Source organism: Branchiostoma floridae, chromosome 14 (assembly GCF_000003815.2).
Source record: "Branchiostoma floridae strain S238N-H82 chromosome 14, Bfl_VNyyK, whole genome shotgun sequence".
In the NCBI taxonomy this organism is placed as follows: domain Eukaryota; kingdom Metazoa; phylum Chordata; class Leptocardii; order Amphioxiformes; family Branchiostomatidae; genus Branchiostoma; species Branchiostoma floridae.
The window spans coordinates 5,693,218-5,712,153 of NC_049992.1; the positions used below are offsets into that span (position 1 = coordinate 5,693,218).

The following is an 18,936-nucleotide window of genomic DNA, read 5'->3' on the forward strand; positions in this document are numbered from 1 at the left end:
ATCTCACTGCACTTGGGGCACCGGTGCGGCACTGTGGGGTTCATTCACTGCGGCACTGCTGTGTTTGCAGATTTTTAAAATAATTTAGACATTGCTTGGACGTTTAAGTATGAATTAGAAGACAACAAAATGCCCAAAAGGTAAATAAATTTGTTCTATATCTCTGAAATTCCTAGAGTAATCTTTCAAACCCTGCAGTGCCGCACCGGTGCTCCAAGTGCAGTAAGAAAATGCGGTTGAGTCAGGAATACCGGACTTTTTTTTCGGTTACATTTCTTGTAAATGTTTCATTTGTACAACATTCAAGGTTTTTCATACGATTTTAGCCATTAGAAGATTTGAAGCAAGAAAATAGATGTGTTACAATCGACTAGGACTTACCCTGAGTTTCGGTGTTCTTTCTTATAACATAGCAGTACTTTAAATCAGAGATATTTCAGACGATACACAGAGTCCTTGATAACGTATACGCCTCATGGGTTTACAGTAAAATTATCCAGATCCCTATTCCGTACGTGTGCATCTCTTCTATTGTTACCTGATTTCCCTTCGTACAGACGAAGGCCAAACCACAAAGAGGGAAGTCGTACCGTTGAGAGATAGTAATCATTCTCCTGGCGTTGATTTACGAACCACTGGCTCTTCTCAGCTATTATGGCGTGGTAATTGATACTGTCGTGCCAAGAAAAACATGTCACCGCCAGTCAACGTTAATTATCGTTATGAGCGAACGGGCACGGTGCTTGCTTCGTCACTGTAAATTCTACACAATGCTCTTAGCGATTGGAAAAGAAGTGCACAACTCAGGCATGAAATTTAGAATATGATCCTATAACTAACTCTTCTTTTTGGCTATGTTCGGAAATGTATTTTGCTTTTTCAAGCGAATGTTGCCAACCTTAGTTGATACACATATAGCTAGCCGAACACATTATTTCAAATATTGGACATTCAAAATGGGATTCTAGACTTAATTCTTCTTTCTGTCTACATTTAGAAACGTCATACTTTAAACGTTAACATTATACTTCAGCTAAATCAGAGCATAGTATGCTACCATCCTCTTTTATTTATGCTGACGGATGCTTTTAACGAATCAAAAGCCTGACACGTCGTCATATATTCACATGTGAGACGTGCTACATAAAGAAAGTTATTCTTTCGATCGTAAAGACTCAGAACTGTTCTGTCAGCAACCATTGCATTTTATGTACATGGAATATTCTCTTGAGGCAGTGCAGTATTACATTTAGGTGCATTTCCGTGTTTCTTTCTAAAGCCAAAATATGCTATTGAAAAAGGAGTATTCACTCTCGGCTATAGCTGCAGCATTACATGTTACGCATCATTATTGAATATGGGTGTTCAGTCTTGGTTGCACAGTGGATAGCTTTTGATAGAAGTTGTTGATGAATCAAAGGAAACATGATAATAATAAAATGATTGATGTCAGCCTAAGTAAGATGTGTTTGCTTCAGAAACATTTACATCATTCTCCAATTCATCTTATGATTGCAATTGACGTCTTTTTACTGCCATTGCTGTTGATACATGTACATCATTTACCATTCGACCGGACCAGAAAATGCCAATTCCTTGCCATATTGAACAATTTCTCGTTGGTGTCACGGCAGTAGCATGTTGAATTAGTACCGTGTCTCGTCATCCGAGCTTGTGGTCGTGCATGACAGCGAGGAACTTAGTTTGCTTATGTACCGTGAAATTAGTAATAATGTGGTGTGCTCTACTAATGCATGCGGCGCATCAATATGGTAAACCCACGCACTGGTGTTGTGGCAGGTATCATTGCGCCTCATCTAACTCTTGTCTGTCATTCGGGGAGGCTTTGATCGTTTGTGAAGATCGTCTTAGTGTTTTGTCGTTCACCGGTGCAAACGAAACATGATTGTTACACCAGACTTACACTTTATGGTACAGAGAATAGTCTTCCACGCGGTGCACATTTGGTACCATTTAGAGCAAACTTGGTTACATTTTGCTTGAAAGGCTTTAAATTGAGTTACTTTGTACAGTCTGAAGATGTCAATGTAAAGAGTATAACTGTCAATCTGAAAGCAATACAAGAGAGTTCAGTAAACTTTACAAAATCATTCTAAGAATTCTCATTTTAAGTCCTATGCATCTTCAATAGATTGAAAATAAAATTTACGAGTTTATTCGCAGACTTCTATTTATCAGTCTTATGCCTTTGTGATAGATTGAAATTGAAATTTACGAAATATTTCTAGGACTTCTCTTTATTAGTCATGAACATCTTCAATAGATTGAAAGTAAAATTTACGAAATCGTTCTTAGACTTCTCTTTTTAAGTCCTAGATTTATCTTCAATAGATTGCATGTAAAATTTTCGAAATTATTCTTAGACATATATTCATAAGTCCCATGCTACTTTGATAGATTGAAAGTGAAATTTACGAAATCGTTTTGTGACATCTCTTGAAATCCTATGCATCTTCAATAGATTGAATGTAAAATTTGCGAAATCATTATTAGACTATTCTTATCAAGTTCTATACATCTTCAGAGATTGAAAGTAAAATTTATGAAATATTTCTTACACTACTCTTTAATTAAAGTGCTATGCATCTTCAATAGATTATAAATAAAATTTATTAAATCGTTCTTAGACTTCTCTTTTCAAGTCCTATATATGTATCTTTAAAGATCGAAAGTAAAATTTACGTAATCATTCTTAGACTTCTCTTGAAATCCTATGTATTTTCAATAGACTAAAAGTATACTTTTTATTTTTTAATAAACCGCGTATCAAAGAACAAAGCAAGTACAATAAAACCGGATGCGGGACGACTTGTACCTTTGCGATACTGGAAACACGTGCTGTAGTCCCTAGAGATAAGTTAGCGTCACCCTGCGCCAGGCCTGAAAAGCTCTTTCATAAATTCAACTCTGGCTCATTTTCCAGCGCCCGCATCTTGACTTCTTTATTGAGACAGGGTCGCTCCATCGGGAGAGGGCACGCCAGGAGAAGTCTGAGGTTGTCCCTTAGGCCACAGCAAGTAAATTCTATGAACGACGTCCTATGCAAGGTGCAAAAATAATGAGATAAAAAAGGTGGGTAAAAATATAAATGGGCACAATAAACGTCATAACAAGATTTGAAGTGACAAAACGTAACATCACAATTAGCAAGGCATTCATTCCTGTTTAAAGAAGTGAAGTAGTGTAGTAAAGGTGATTTTAGTGTGGTACACTGGTATCACTGCCAAGCTGGCAACTACATTCATCGCTTCCATATTGGTAGCACTTTTACAACTTTTATCCAACGAGTTACATTTCTGCTACTATAGTCATGGCTATCTCTCTAATGTCACTTCTACAAGTATGATTATTAGGCTACAACACAATATATTTGCCTAGTTCGGTCCATCTGACCATCCCGCTGAGGAAAAAAATGTTTTATTCTTCAATCATGCGAACATTAATGAGCGCGCTGATGACATCCATAAAAGTTACTTGCTGTGGCCTTTGTACAAGAAGAGGATTCCTGTGGATAGAAAACCTCTTTCTATTATTCATATCGCTCTGTTCCCTATAGGTTACTTGTCCATAGGTTTGCAACAGTGCCATTGTCTTAGACAGGAGGCACACATCTGGTATACGGGTAGGGTGACTAATGATGTACCTTCGCTTGGAAGTCTGCACCAGTCGGTTTGAAGATGTAGTATCTCACTGCACACAACAGTGCCGCAGTTAACTAACCCCGCAGCTCCGCAGCAGTTCCCTAAGTTCAATGAGACATCACCTAATAATATAAATGGATCAGCTAGTGGAGTCGTCTACACGCCGAAAAGGACCAGCAGTCAACTTCTACAAAGACTGTCATAGATTTGTTTCGTGCTGTTGTGTTTAGCTGTTGATTTAGAATTCGAGCCATACCAATCTCCATATATCCTCCCTTCAGTTCAAATACATTTTTGACATAAGAAAATAGGGGTCTCAATACTGTCCAAAATTGGGAACGCGGTAATGTACAACATTGATTAGATTTATTCTATTGTCTCCCATCTCCTGGACAGGGGTATCTTGAAAGGGCCGGTTTACAAGCCACAGAGAATAACTTGAGTGTTTGCCAAGTCTAGACCTTTGTCACCAAGATGTAACGTCTTCGTGTCGAGTTCATCTTCAAGTCTGTCTTTAGCTAATACCAATTCTGCCAGTTGTCTGAGATACATACAATACTTCACCACGGCACAAACCGTACAATATTTCAAACACAAATCTTGCCACAAGACAGAACTTTCTAGTCACAACAAAGGGGCACAACATCATACTTTAGCCAACTACATCTTTTAAGGCCTTGACATTGATCTTAAGATGGCATTGTACAATCCGCGCGCTCAATATGCATGTTCGCACACGGTGTACCCTGTGTTCGACATTAGTTTGAGCAATTTTGTCAAGAAAGAAAGAAAGAAAGAATAGAAAGGAGGTTATATGAGTACTCGTGGGCAAGGTTATGTTTTTAAATTGTGGCTTGCAAACCGATATGTGGTAGACGTATCAGGTATAAATAGCTTACGGTGCCCGTGTACAATACATCAGCCAGACGGAGAGATAAATGGAGCTTGGGTAAACCAACAAAAGAACAGCGGGGTTCCTCCTCGCCTGAGTTTTAACTGCATAGTACTCTTCAGACGTGAAAGAGTAGAAACGGTCGTTCCATTCTCAATCCGAAAATGTTTCAAACCAGGGTGCCATGGGAAGCTTTTATTCCTCCATTGCCATTTTACAATGAGCTATAATGTCTTTCAAAGAGTTCATATTTTGTAACGGTGGCAGACGGTCGTCTGACGGGTTGGCGACCGTCAATATTGATGTCTAGTGGACTGTAGTTCTTGTTCGGTCAGAGGTCCCCCGGGTCACAACGTTTCATGTTTGTGGTCAAGACAACTTGATTGGAAATACCACCCCTCTGAACGATCTGAAAAAAAATGTACGCTTGAAATGGCGACGCAACGGGAAGACACTGATAAGGACGTCATGTTGCTCATTCGATTGCGCTATCAGACACCCCCCCCCCCCCCTCAATAGACACCTAAGCCTCATGTAAAATTTACATGAGGTGATTGGCGAAAGTTACCCCTACTTCAAAGTTAAAAGGGGTCCTCCTCCAATTACAGCTCAAATCGCCTGAGAGGGTACCCTTAACCTTCACGCATGACCTTCAAAACTATTTTCCTGTATCGAACCGCAATGTGAAATTTATGCCAGCAAAGATCAGCAAGATTACCTCCAACTTTCCCGCGCGAGGCGGTGATCCCGGCCCGCACTTTCTGCTGAGTTATGTCTCCCCTGAGAAATCTGCCCCGATTGTAGTGGGCAGAGAAAGGATTAGGCCCTCACTACACGACACTTGTAGCGATTAAATTGTGATTTGGCGATTCGATAGGAGGTCGGATCTGGGTATTAAAGCACATAACAGGTGACGAAACGCAATGGTACTTGTGAAAGTTGGATCACGTCCAGCTATTAAGAGAGATGATTTTGCCGGAAACGAGTAACCTTACTGACCTTGGAATGAAATTTTAGTACCGTAACCAGACTGTAAAATCTTAAGACATCGTTAACGGGTTATGTAGAACTTTTCAGCTATTTTATTTTTCAATTGTATGCTTACAGCCATCCCTGAACAGAGACGATGGGCGTCATAGACTTCCTGCAATCTATGATCCACTGCTCGCTTTGTCACGTGTTCTATCTGCATAGCGTGACGTCACAACAGCAGTGGGTTTTTCATTCCTTGACAAAGGCTGGTACTGTTCAGTCGAAAATTTTGATGAAACCAATTTTTCTGTTAGATATTACAGATAAACTACTACTTCAAGAATGACTTCTACCAACACAGATGAACTTTCAAGTTGTTACTTTGCATATCTTTAAAGACTGCCATGTACCTATGTATATATGGTAATGTAGAAGGAAATGTAAGAATCGAAAGGAGCCATATGAATAGTTCAAGAACTGCGTCCAAAGTGTCCACAAAAGACGAATGACTATGTCTTCAGTAGACTAGATTTTGAATAACAATTTTTGACAAGCTCCCATGGGAATCGATTGTTCATGGAACTGTCATTTACATTTAGGTGAAAAAGTGGGTGACATTTTCGTTTGAAAATGTGTCATTTCGGAGGATAAAGAGGTAATAAAATATCCATGGTGTGGTAGTTTCTGGATTTTAGAGCCAAATTTACAGTTTGTTCGTACGTTCCCTGCGTCAAGAAAGACACAAGGTTTTAGCTGTGTCAAACTACCATCATCTAGCCAAGTGACCTGTCAACTGTACAAGCTGTAGCGAACGCTGTAGTGGTACGTACGAAGGACAAGTAAAATAACTCGACTGCCTTTCTTAGCATTCCGGCTTTTGAAAAGTGCTTGACGTGATTGCAGGGGAATGTTTTACCACAGAATGATTCTCATCTTGTCTGAAAAGTTGACATGGGATCATTTATGATACATCGGCTGACGATTTTTTGCAGCAAATTGGCCCATCGTGCCCTTCTCTCCAAATGTCCCGGATGCCGTGACCTCTTGACCCTTGCCCCGCAAGTCTCGTTCTGAGTTATAACCTGGCACGTTTTCAGCCTCATCTCCCTCGTTTTCGCGCGACATGACGGTTTTAGTACGAAAATAACTAATCCCGGGAGAAATCTATCCTGGCTGTAGTGGGCTGGGAGGGGATTAAGTCACTCAAATACAACACCTGTTGGCGCGAAATTACGCTTTACATTTGTGACCCTCGCCCGATGTGTGCAGTGCGTTTATTTTTAGAGTGCCGTAACAGCCAACTTTACTTTACTGGTGGAGAGTAGAAAGATTTGTTTTGATAAAGTGTTGATATTCACCATCAAAAAAAGTTTGATATAGTGTTAACTTAAAAAAAAACTGATACCACATTTCACGATATAATAGCAACATGAATAAACTATTGGCGCCATGCTAAACACAAAACCGATTTTATAGCCACCGAAATGAGTTTAAGTCCAAACTTTGATAAATGTGGTATCTTACTGCACTTGGGTTACTGGTGCGGCACTGAGGGGTTCGTTCACTGCGGCACTGTTGTGTCATTTTCGCCGTTTTGTAATAATCTAGCTATTGTCTGATACGTAAAAATAAGACTTAGAAGACAACAAAATACACAAAACATGAGAAAATTCACTCTTCATCTCTGAAATTCGTTGAGTAATTTTCGAACCCCGTAGTGTCGCACCGGTGCCCCAAGTGCAGTGAGATACCACCTTAAGCAGTAGGAGTGTGCTCTACAACGATTTCAATTGTCCTTGGTAGCCCTGTTGTCCTTCCCCCAAATGATCATAAAAAAATTGGAAATATGAAATGGTTTCGCAACGCCCGTAAAAGATGCATGAGGCTCACGAGGCTCACTGAGAATTTCTGGATCAAAGTTTTTGCTGACTTAAGCTTCGCTTCCTCACGTACACTTTGGTATGGAGATCCATGTGGCAACCTTGCAGGACGTGGTAGTCCTGATAGTAAATTCATATTCACGGGTCTGGTCAGGAATTTATGAGAAAGCTAAGTTCTTGAAGAGGCATACCTCTACTGAGTGCAATACTGACCTGGCGATTCAACCTCAATTTAGCTGATCAAACGGCCGGGAGCCTACATGTATCACTCAAGACCGTAACCACAGAAGCGGGATTCTACTATCCATACATGTATGAGCATACATACGATCTTATGACCTCCAAGATTATGAACAGAAATTTACCTTTATTTCAGTTTGCTTTATCAAAAACAAGACTGACTTGTATGGTAGCAGCCTAATAGCGTATTGAATATGCTTGGTCTGGAGATCTCTTTTCAGCAGTCAATGACAGTTCACTGTAATGCAATGCTTAACTTTCTTCTTAAGGCACTCTAAACCCCAACTCGCTGAACAAACTTGTCTCATTCATGTTGACCAATGATGATGACAAATCACTTTAGAAGGTAAACTTACGATTGTTACAGACACCTGATCTTATCCACACGTGATCTTGCGGATACATAACGTCAGCAATTGGTCAAACGTGCCAGGGAATCCATAACGCCCACTGTCTCTGTTTAGTGGTGGCTGCAGTGCCCGATGTATATGGCCCCCTTTGTTCCTCTAACAAAGTAGTCCTATTTAGTGGCCAGTAACCTTTTTTCAAGGAAACGTTCTGGCCCGGTGATTTAATTTGGATATGTTGAGTCGTCAGACGACAGCGAACTGCGGCGCTTCTGTTCAAAGAATGTGGTTGTCAGTCAGCTATCTGTCTCACCAATGTGATGTTCACTGTTCATTCTACTAATGATTAAGAGCAGTCTCCACTAAGACAGCTTTCTGTTTACTTTTGCTTAGTATATGTATAATAAGAATTGCCTTGCTCCACTCGAAAAGGAGCTGCTGCCTACAATTGTTGTCAAGGCCTTAAACCATTAATACAATGTGTACCTCGGTGTCACTTTTCAGTTGGTGAGAGGTGTCTCCCTGCCATTCTTTTCCCATGTAGTCTTGTCAATGTCATCAGGTCAGATACACCATCGTTCCTTCAGTGTAAGTTTACGGCAAACTTCAATCGTCCGGCTCTTAGTTTGGGTAGCCTGGCGTGCAGTTCATTGCTTGTTTGGCACTTGTTCAAGTATATGTTAAGAGCATATCGTAGCATTCTGGCATTTTATATGGCGGGAAACGCATCCGTGGTTATGGGTCATAGATCAAATGAACGTTACAGGAAATAGTGTTAACGTTTCCTAAGCTTGGGATTGTGTGCTTATGCAATGCATTCAAGATATCAAAGTAAGGGAGCCTTTGCAGCGTTTCACAACATTTGTATCCATCTGATGTTACCCAATACCATACTGCCCAAGGTTTATTAAAACCATATCCTTCTAAAATATACATATTTCACCCGGAAGTTGAAAAAAATATTACGTAAAAAAGTGATGAACCACTTTTTAAATTTCCATATAGATCAATTTGGAAGATTTTGAAATTCTCCGTCGAACACGTGGTCGAAAAATCTGACGAAGACAAATTGTATTGTGTGACCTACTAGAGTATTGAATACCGGGTAACTTAGAGCTAGAACAAAACTTTGGGGTGACCTTTGTAACACTAACTTGAAGAAATGAAGTTCAGAAAATTGCATGTATTTGATTTTCTTTGCATCTTTAACCCGGAAGAGACCTGCAGGGCAACGGTTGATGGTTCTTCACCAATTACTTTACATGATAAAGTAACCAAGGCGAAGAAGTTAATCCATGTGCCTTAGAACAATGTCCATCATGGGTATGATAAAAAACAAATCAAAGATCATATTGATTTGACCTACAAAACTTTTGATCAATCATATTGCATACAACTGGGCCAAGGCTCCATAAAGTATAATCAAATTGCCTTGATGGACAATTCAGATCAATTATTCATAAGAAATATCGTTGTTTATATCAAACGGTCAAGATGATGAACTGAGATCTTGTTTGTAAGGTACTTCAATTTTATTGGATTGCTGAACATTCTTCTGGAGATTACGATGTAGTTTTTACAGTAAGACGTGGAAAATGGCCTATGACCTATAAATGTACCACCGTCCATTGATTTATCGTTATAGTGTTTGCTGAATGTTATTTTGTGGGCCCTCAAAATCGAACAAAGATGTTCGCGCAGTGGTTGTTGACATCTTTCTAGTTGATACAATAGGAGATACAGAAATCTTTATTGACACGACAATTTTTAAGTACAGCGACTTTCGTAAGGTCTATGATAACTACTTACAGAGCAAAACAGACATATGTAGATATCTACAGGTACGAATAAGGCAACATGTTGGGTCTAGCATTGCCTTTTGGGCGGTTGCAGCAACCTAAGCTGATTGATCAGAGCAAAACATCTCCTGACAAAGCGACCAAATTGATTATAACGTTACAACGTTAGCATCTGAAACATTTCTCAAAAGACGATGGATACGACAGACTCTGGTAGGCTTAAACTTGTCAACTTTGAAACCGACCGACATCGATTACCTTTAGAAGGTGTGGTCAACGACAATGAGCAAACTTTATCTTCCTCTACTCGTACCCGTTATAATGATCATTGGTATGTTCAATTTTTATCAAATAAAGGAGTGGCTTTACGTTGAGATGATAATGAGAAATGTGTACAATTCAAGTTCGAGTTCAAGACATTTGCTTCCTTATAGGAAGATCAGGGTCTACTCTAAGAAAGTCATCCTCAGTTTCTATCAGCAGATTCATGGTCGACCGTCAGAGTCTTTAAAGGTGGGCTCTTACTGCACTTGGGGTACTGGTGCGGCACTGCAGGGTTCGTAGATGACTCAACGAATTTCAGAGATGAAGAACTAATTTTCTTCCGTTTTGTGTATTTTGTTGTCTTCTTATCTACTTTTACGTGTTACGTAATATCTAAATTATTGAAAATCGCGAAAATAACAACAAAGTGCCGCAGAGCGAACCCCACAGTGCCGCATTATTGTACCCTCTTCTACCTTTTTTGACGGCGGTTGGTAAGTTTTAAATACTGTGGAAATTATAAAGGAAAAGACCCCAGCAAAATGTACAATTTCTAAAGCAAACTTTTGAGACTTACCCCTAATTTCGCACAATCTGAGAGGAAATTAGTATATGTGATATACAACCACACAATGTGCTTATTTCCCATTATGAATTTTTAGTAGTTTGCGCTAAAATTGATTATTGACACGCATTATCATGTTTAGGTTTCTACATTTATGCTAACGCAGACGCAAGTGATAAACATATTGACGCCTCTGGCATGGAACTGTCGAGACAAAGATTTTAACATAGTACTGTCATAAATGTCATAAAATGTGCTAATAGAGTAAATAATTGCCTACTTGTTCATGTATTCTATTCCATGTACTCCCCACGTGGCTGTAACTTAGTTTTGCATACATTCAAAAGCAGAGACAACGATCGATGGTATCAAATATACGAGGGATTTAAACCACCCTGAGGGGTTCATACTTAAAATCTTCACTACAACAAAATTGCGAATATAAATCATACACCGATTGCCCTATTACTGACGCAAAGGGCCAGAAATGCCGTACAAAACGCGTCCTAACATCGGTCAAATGTCATTGTTGTAAGTCCGCAGTAGTGCATGATTCAGATATCTTATACTTCAGCGCAGTTCGGCTGTTACTCTGTCATAAACGTCCGAGAGTACGTTATTGGGGACAGGGGGATGAGGGATGAGTGGTATTTTCATGACAAACGAGCACGAGGTCTCAACGTCCCAATCGAAGTCGTTTACTCGTGCAAACCTTCGCCGGTGACAGATAATTCTCCCAGGGGTCCATACATCAGACGGTCCGTTAGCAATCAATCCCTCCAGACCTGGATTGAAGTAAGGCGGTATCTCACTGTACTTGGGGTACCGATGCGGCACTGCGGAGTTCATTCACTGCGGCACTGTATGTTATTTTTGCTGATTTTTTATGATTAAGATATTGTGTAAAAGTATGACTTAGCAGCCAACAAAATACGCAAAAAGTAAGAAAATTCGTTATCTCTGACATTCGTTGAGATACCTAGGAACCCCGTAGTGCCGCACCGGTGCCCCAAATGCAGCGATATACCACAAGTACTGTCTTCCTTTCATAGAGGATTCTGGCTGTGAGATTCCATCTCACACAGTCATCGGACATTCTGTTGCTATGGTTTTACCGTTCTCCCGGTGTGGGCATCGTTAACAAATCAATAGATATGGTTGATGTTGAGGATCGAAAGATTTTGTCAGAATCTTCGATACATGACGGGATCAAGCAAAAGTTGGTGTGAGGGCGTTGCGAAAGGTCGCAAATGCAGGCTCAAAGTAAGCATAAAATGAGGGTTACTTCATTGAAGAAATTGATTGAATGTCTGCATAGACTACCATTCTCTGCTCCCGTTCAATATGCTGTATTGCAATCATCGGGGTTTGGCAATAGTGGAGCAGGTACTTATCAGAAGAACTCTAGGTCTCATTGATCAGAAGTTCATTCTTTCTCTATCTCATTTACTACGAAATACTTAGCTCACCGTCCTAAACCAGCGGACATGAATAAAGCCCTCATAATTGAATCCACCGCCTCTTCTTCACAGCATGGGCTTTTGCAGATGGTCGTTTAGATATCACACAGGCGAGAGAGAACAAGATTTGGTCACACAGATAGCAGATGTAGTTGTCTGGTTTCTTTTCTCCGATAATGATGTTGGTGCTTAGTTGATCTTTTAATCAGGCAGCCTCTGAGAGTCATGAGATTGCTTTGGATATTAGCTGCCGTCTGTAAACGGTGTACACTCGGTCTTCTCTTCGTTGTATAAGCTAAATTGCGTAGGATCGCGTGGCGTCATCGGTTACGTGCTGTGGCTGAGGACATTAAGGTCCGAATCCAGCCGTGTTACCTAACTTGTGCCCTTAGGAAAGGCACTTTCAGTGCGAAGAGGAACAAAAAGTGAAGTACCAAAAGTGCGAAAAAGAACGGAAAGGAACAAAATACACGACTTTTCTCACTTCACTCAGGTACAAATGAGTACTTAGCTTTAGTCAAGGCCATCCCCGAGATAGGACGCTAAATGGGTCCCCTGTTTGAGGAGAACGACGCCTCACGCACGTTAAAGAACCCATCGCACCTTTTTAAAAAGAGAAGGGCATGCCCCGGTGTGCGATGGTACAAATACTTCTGTCTGGAGTTAGTGATTCACTGCAGATCACCCAGATGGAGGCTTGGCGAACCTTCGTGTCGTATCGATCATGCGGTGATCTACACCATTCACCCGGACGGGAGACCTGGCGCATCCCTTGCCTCATACTCAGCTAAAGAAGGGTATGTTTGCCCCGTGAGGGGCGGTATAACCCCGTCGTGTATAAGAACGTCGACCAACGATGATAATGATGAAATTCCCAAGGTTGTTACTGTCCTTGGGGAAAATGACAACACTTTGAGAGAGAAAGATTCTAATACTCCTTTCATTAAACGGGATCAGCATATCGCTAATCACGGATTTATTACTCATTAGGTGTCGACGCTCCTAGAATAACAGTTCTACCTACTTATGCTCTGCAACGACGTTTTTCTGGTAATCATAATGACGGAAACAGAGCAGGAAAATGTGAAAACTCTGGACAGTTGATTCGGTATATTTGTTGTTGCTGTTTTTGTTGCAATCGATTGGACATCTACAACCATGCACAGTGCCTGATCCTACCCCGGGACAAAACACATGCTCAAAAAAGTATAGTATGTAGTAGACATCTAGAGAAATAAGATTCAAATATGGCGAAATGACTTGTGCCTTGTTGCGAAACGACTTTTGGCTTGTTGCGAAAGGACTTGACCTATGGCGAAATGACTTTGGCGAACTGACATTGTGGCGAAACGACCAATCACCTTGTCAGCCTATTTACCTTAGAATGACTTAAATCCTTATAGTGTAATGGTTTAGCTACATTTAGAGCATGGGTCATTTCATATCGCTGGTTGGAAAGATGAAAAAGTAGGGCATGTTCGATCAAGCGGATAACTTATCATAATTTGTAATTAACATAGCCTCAAGAAAAAATTGATTCATGACCCCTGTTTGACGTCTGGACATAAGTAGTGATATTTTCATTTTCCGGCTGTTAGGCAAGACTTATGGTCTAGCACCTTTCTTGATACATTTGCATGCAACATAGATACCACTCCGACCATAAAGTTTCATACCTCTTCTAACCCCTCTAGATATGTAGGCATGTTGGTCAATAAAACGTCTACTGTCAAAATGCATAGCTGATAATTTGTATGGTAAGGTTTTATGTTTGCTCATGTATAATATCTATACATGTATGATGTATTACGGATTGAACTGCAGAATACATGGTATCAAAAGAAACAAGTCTTTATTTGTAGGAGGCACAGTCTTAGAAGACTTTTAGGTGTTTTTTTAGAATGATCTAAAAGTAATGCGCGTGTGGATTTCCTTCAATAAAATGGTTTCTGTGTGGCCTTACACGTATACAAAGGTATATCTGTTAAACATGATAATTTTACCGTCTCAAATTTACTATCAATAAATATACAGATTAATTCAAACATTTGCCACAATTTAACCAAACTTTTACCTCGTAGGAGATATCCAAAAGACTATATTTATACTAAAAACGCAGAATATAATCATTATACAAAATTTGGGACAGCTTATTAACCACTGCCTTCAAAGAAGAAGTCAAACCCAACAAAATCATACATTGTATGATTTGTATCATATAGTTGATTAGACACTAGTGTTAAGTATTACACTATCTACATCTCTTAGGCTTTGAGACAGTAACGCTAGTTGACCTTTATTCGGCATATAACATATATCTGTTCCATTGTATTTCGGGGTATTAAGTCTAAAAATGGTGGTTTCAAATCGCAGTATTTGATAATATTCAGTCAACTTGATATTCCTAAATACACTGTCTTTAAAAAAAACGGATATAGGTTGCCTACGGATAAAGGTGAACTTTCGTTACATGCAATTAGGCTTCTGGCAGGATTTTGTAAATAAAATATTACTAATATGACAGCGACATTGTTGTGGTCTATTGGGTATATGATCCAACCGATGTTCGGGGATTCAAAATCAAAACTCAGCTCTCTGCTCAGCAATTCAAACAGGTCAAACTCCAGTGTTATGTTAACTAGGTTGCTAAGCTTTATCCTATACCTCTGTTTTGTACTTTGTGTAATAGCTGTTGCCATGCATTATATCATGTACAATTGTCGTGCAATAAAGTTCTATCTTCTATCTATGATCCAACCGATGTTCGGGGATCCAAAATCAAAACTCAGCTCTCTGCTCAGCAATTTAAACAGGTCAAACTGCAGTGATCGATGCACGGCCACCGATGTGCCCCAGTTTGTAGACAATACCCTGATTAATGCGACCCTTACAGACAATGTCACTGGAATTTGAAGATCAATCGATCTAACAGAACACCGATACTCTTGGGATGATGGTTTGTTGACTCGCATTGTGTTCCGCCGCCCTCTGGGCAAAAAGTGTCCCAATTCTCAAATTAGTAAAAGTATCGCTGTACAGAAAAGGGCTATTTATCATTTGTCATATTATGATTGGTATCGAAAGAACTGCACCTGAATGGTACTTTTGGTATGTTTCTCTTGGTATGCAGCGGTTAACATATTCAGAGTAGCGGCTCATCTAGTTATGATTAGGGTTTTCTACCCGGTATCAGGAAGTGCCGAGTTCGAAACCCTAAGGCCCCCTTTCCACTTGACGGCGCTCTCACCGCGCTCTCGCTGCGATGGAAAATTGGCCAGAGCGCCGCGAGAGCGCCGCGACGCCAGAAAAACTGCTCTAGTGGAATCGCTCCTGCGACCCCAGCGCGCTCTCACCGCGACGAAAAACTCAAATGTCAGCATCTTTTTATGAGCTAACAAAAGTTTGAAAGATTGTTCAACGAATTTCAGAGATAGAGAACGTATCTTTTGGTGTATAGTGTATTTTGGTATCTTTAAAGTCATCCTTTTACGTCTTACATAACATTCAAAGAATAAAATCAAGGCTGTAAACAAATCCAATTTTGGTCACTGTACGGTCACTCAGGCTGAAATATACACGTTTGTCTTTTTCCTTTTTCTTAAATCTGTCATGTACCTTGTTCACCATAAATTGCTTTATCATGCCACGCTTTTAGTGTAAATCATACAACACTGAAACAGTTCGATTTATTGAAAACAGGACTTTAATAATATAAATGTACAGATGAAGAACAAGAAAATTGATGTCATCATGTTGAAATTTTAAAGACATAAGTTGAGAAATGATAAACCTTTTTTTAAACCCTGGTTATTCCTTCTCAGTTTGTTTAATTGTAAATCATCGGTACATATTAAACATTTCTCCGGGTTCTGTCTGTTTCAAATATACTTCTTCTGAAACCGCAGATGAGAGCGCAGAGAGAGCGCCGTGAGAGCGCCGTCCTAGCTACTTTTGTATCATAACCACTGTTGAGACCTATTGCGCTCGCTGTGCGCTCTCTTGGCGCTCACGGCGCTCGCTGCGCGCTCCCTTGGCGCTCTCTCTGCGCTCATCGTTAGATCGCCGTCCACGGCGCTCTCACGGCGACTGTTTTGAGCAGGTTCAAAACAGTCGCGGAGGTGATGGCGACCATGGCGACCATGGCGATCCCACCGCGCTCTCTGCGCGCTCCCATGGCGACCTTGGCGATCCCACCGCGCTCTCACCGCGCTCTTCCATATTTGAGGTCGCAGAGAGAGCGCCGTGAGAGCGCCGTCCTAGTGGAAAGGGGGTATAACTACTTGTCCCGACGTTGTGCCCTTAGGAAAGGTACTTTACACAAATTTACTCTCTCGACTCAGTTGTGTAAATGAGTACTAACCGTCGTACGTAAATGTGATATATATCTCACTGCATTTGGGCTACCGGTAGGGTTCGTTTACGACGTCACTGTTGAGTTATTTTCGCCGATTTCTTTGTGTAATTGAGATATTGTGTAATACGTAAAAGTATTATTTAGGAGAAGAAAATACACAGAAAGAAGAAAATTTGTTCTTTATCACTGATATTTGTTCATGCAGTGCCGCACAGGTGCCCCAAGTGCATTGAGATACCACAATCATCATCATCATCGTTCGGCTGCAGCGCAGGCGACTGCAAGCGAGTCCCACAATAGAGTCCCGTGTTTGAGGAGAGCAACAAATCAAGCATGTTAACGAGCCCAGCACACCTATGAATGAGAGCGGGATTCCATTCCGTTTGTCCGGATACTCAGTACTATTCATTACAAACGTGAATGAACATGAGGCAGTTTACTGGGTTTGAAATACAGACAAGTACAACTGCGATGATATTATTTCAACAGACATAAAGATTGCTCTAGTTTTGCGTCCCAATGGACATCCTGTCAAAAAATTACAACAGACAGTCAGGACATGCTTTCTAAATTTGTGTACCGTTTTGAAAGACAGATGGGGACTCAAAGTATGCCCCCTCCTCCGCGTGCGAAGAGTAAAATTTACTCTCCGTGCATGTGTAGCCAACGGGGTGGAGTGTTTATAGCTGGTGCAAATCGGCTTTGAAGTACACGTTGTTTACGAGGTTTTAAACTCAGAACGGGGCCAATCAAGCCGTCCATTTCACCCATTAGAGCACGACTGACGACCTTATATGCCCAGGTGTATTTTTCTATTTCGAGTGTACGGATCGTCAGAGCAGTCCCATTGGCTCATGAAAAAGTCACCGGCAGGCTATAAAACAGACAATGATGAACAACGGCTCTTCTAACAAGATGAAAGCTTGCATCTAATTTCTTCATCCTCTTTTCACAAGGTTTATATCGCCTGCGGTCGTATGGGAGTCTAAAATCCGTGTCATTCTACTTGTTCATTATTTCTAAGAAGGTCGCCAACTTTTAAACACATGATCTAGTGCCTGTATGAAAGGTACCAATAAGAATGGGATGATATAAACGTTATTACCGTTAAATAACAGCTGCTAAGTGACAAGGCGATGGTTGTAACACGTGCGGACAAGAAGGCTAAAATCGTGAAGTGGTGCTATCGCGTCGGCAAGTACATGTGAATGGCATCATTTACTACCACAGGTCGCTATCATCATCTATAAACATCGGTCTTGAAAGCCTCGTTGGTAATAAAGTTAACCCGTTACTCTCTCTGTTACGGGTGAAGTTTTATACATACCATGCTTCCAAGCCATATTCTTTATACTCCAAATGACAGTAATAGCTCGAAGTCAATGCAGAGTGGCATTTGGGAGTGTGTTTTCATTTTGCTACTAATAGTTTTACTTTACTTAACGGGCCCTAGAAATGTCCCTCGTTCATTGACTGACCATTGCAGTCGTCTTCTGCATTTAGTAGATTTCATGTCATAATGCTTTGAATAAATTCGGTTCCACATACGGTATTATAGTCTCGTAGGCTTGTCGCCAACGTTATGGGACTGTATTATCCCTTTAGTATTGTATGAGGTACCCTTCCTTTTTATGTTAGCTAAAAGGATTTTAATCTTTCTTTTTTTTCATATGAACGTGAATCTATTGCACCAAAATGGTTGAGAGTCTCTCCATTGAGTGTCAGTAACTTAATTGGAAATCATAATGTACTATATATATATATATATTTGTCTACCCATGTATTGCATGTGAAGTAACCCAATGTAATTCGTCCAGACGTACCAGTATATTCCCATGATGTGCAATAGTACTCGACTGTACAAACACTCAGTCTTAGGAGTTGACAAATGCACTATTGTTGTTGTTGTTGTTGTTTGTAATAAAAAACTTAAACAAAAACAAAAAACTTTGCCATAGCTCAATGTGAGGTGCTGTCGCCTTTTTATTTCATTTAATGTTTATCTAGTCTTGATATCTTCAAAGTGGCGGAAAACATGTCTTTATTTGGGATCATATGGCGCAATTTGTACGGTATTGGGCTCGGAACCTATAGGTCCCGTATTTGAATCTTTCCCGATGTCACTGTTATAGTGCCTTTACGTAGGTACATACATCCAGATGTAAAAATTGGCATCTGACTTCGGTTGGGGAGGAAAAAAATTGAATACCGTGTACTTACGGCCTTGAAATGTCTCTGGGACTTCCTGCATACTTTTTGTCTGTGGTACTGTTATAGAATACTTTACTACATTTGAGTGCAGTGCTGCATTGTCCCTGTCTCCTTCGTAAATAGTTTCATCCCATAGTTTGGTAGAACAATTGAAGGAAGTCTTCTTCGTTACAAGCCTTCCTTTAATTCTTCAGTAAACGTTTCGACGACCATCTGTCGCCCTCATCAGTTTAAAATAAAACAATTACTATCGGAAGGAAGCTTGTGTAACGAAGAAGACTTAGTTCATT

The 18,936-nt window shown here is 40.3% G+C and overlaps 1 protein-coding gene across 2 annotated transcripts in view; it reads left to right on the plus strand.

The window, feature by feature from the left end:
- Positions 1 to 18,936, plus strand: part of LOC118431135 — an 84,046-nt gene that overhangs the window by 41,079 nt on the left and 24,031 nt on the right. The window lies entirely within an intron of this gene.